Below are 2,238 nucleotides of genomic sequence, written 5' to 3'. Positions count from 1 at the left end.
TGAGGTTATTGATACAGACACAATAACCTACAGCAGCCCTATCTCGTGCTAGACATTAAACATATATGAAAAAACATCACATTCATTACCTAGTAAATGTAAAAGCAGAATGTAAGTAAAGCAGCTGAAAACTTTCAAATGGAAACCAAAAGATGAGTGTAAAAATCATGGGGATAAACAGCAAGTGTTCTCAGCATACTAAAGGCTTAGTTATTTGCCTCTATATCACAGGATTAAATCTGTCTTGATTCCATCTTGTGAATCTGTCCTTAGTCTACATATGTGCTAAATGAACAAAATTTTAAGTGCTCTTGCTTGAGCACTGTCACTAGCAAGTATGGGCAGGGGTTCATGAACAGAAGGAGAGGGGCATTGAAGTTTGGTGTTCTGCCACTTGTGAGGCAGTAGTAAGTGAAGAAAATACAGTAGTAATTTAAAACCCCATCAAGACTATTCTGGAATCCTTCTTTAGGCTAGTTACAGTAGGAAAGGCTTGAGTTTGTTTACTGATTTGTGACTTATCAATTCTGTATAAGCAAGAACTGTAGCAAGCATAACACAATTTTTAAGCCCCAGTATCATAGTCTGCTCACCTCTTCACTCCTCCAGGAAGAGGAAGGAGGTATGCTTAGGATGACACCATGTCTAGGGAGACTCCTCGTTATGCCTATGCATCCCTCTGAACCTCTCTGCAACGTGAAGCACAGTTGCTACAGCCTAGGTAAAAGCTGTGAATGCCTCTGCTAGGTGGATGGTAGTAACTGATTAGAAGAGTTCAGTGCGGGTTGCTTCATATTGGAAGAAGGGTAAAGCAAAGATAATTCCCATGTTTCTTAATATTCTCATTTTCTGAAGTGGTGCAGGTTAGCTAAGGAGAAGAAAATTTTCATCTAGATCATATTTGTTATCTTCTCCTCAAAAAACCCCCAACCAGAAAAAAACAGCCGTCAAAACCCAGAAAGACATTGCTTTGACATTGACCATGAAGACATCTAGGGACAGAATTAGAAACAGTATTTGAGGTGTCAGGAAAATGAGCTCCTCTTTTAAACTTTTAATATGACCGTAGAGAGCAAAACATTCCTTCAGTTTTATGATGGAATGTAATCTCATAATTGTTAAATAGACTGAGGGAAGATACCCCTTACAATCTAGTAGCACAATAAACTTATTATATGTTCTAATATCGCATAGTTTAGGAGAGTACATAGAAATTATACTTGCATTTCCTACATAAATGGACAGAAGAAAATAAAATTAAAACTTTTTTGTTTCCCCCTAAAAATGAAACCATTCTTTGTCTTAGTCTAGTAGTTATTCTAGCTGAGGGATGTTCTTATACTGACCTCTGTAACATCCCTAGACAAGGACTGCATCTTACTTTCATAACTACTAATTCAGAATGTCGACTTTTTCCAGTATAGATATAGACCCATAAAAAATCAGTTAAAGATTGAAAAGCTTGATATGCAATAAAAAAGCAAGGTGATTTTCTTACTAATTAAGATATCAGAAATGTAAATCACTAGTTTTACTAAAGGATATTTTATAAAAATAAGGAAAAAATCGCCACAGCAGTAATTCCAAATGAGCAAAAATAGTAAAAAAACAATCTAATATAAAGATAATTATATAAAGAAAGATTCTATTTTGCCTTCTGGTTGACATGTCCTTACAGAGTCGAAATTGCTTATGTAAAACTCAGAAAAGAGTATCAAACTTCCCATTTAAGAAATGGGAGGTAGAAAACAAAATGCAAAACCAATATATGAGAAAATTCCAGAAAGCCAGTAGGAGACTTCAAAATATTAAAACTGCTAGAGAAAGATTTGTAAAACTTTGAATACAAATAAACCAGAATGGTTAATGAACAGAATTAAAATAATGAGAATTTAAAGTAATTTTAAAAAAACCCAGTCACTGCAAGAAAGAGAAATAAGCATATGCATAGCAAATGGGTTTATACAAATCCAAGGAGGGCGAAACAAGCTTTCCAATTCTTACGAACATGAAAGTCGTTGGGATTTTTTGGGAGGGGGAGCGTGTATGTAATTTTTTGTTTACTTCGCAGACTTTACAGCACTGTTTAACCGCAGGCGATCTCCCATCACTACCTGTGACGGAGCCAGAAAAAATGGGCGGGAATCCCGCCCCTCCGCGCTGCAGTCCCCAACCAGGTCGGCTCCCAACACATAAAAGCCGCCGCGCCGCCCCGCTCTCGCCACACATCATCTTTGC

Source organism: Tyto alba, unplaced genomic scaffold, assembly GCF_018691265.1.
Source record: "Tyto alba isolate M040663 unplaced genomic scaffold, T.alba_DEE_v4.0 Super-Scaffold_2, whole genome shotgun sequence".
Classification (NCBI taxonomy): Eukaryota; Metazoa; Chordata; class Aves; order Strigiformes; family Tytonidae; genus Tyto; species Tyto alba.
The sequence above is the reverse complement of the archived record's forward strand: the minus strand, read 5'-3'. Positions refer to the sequence as shown.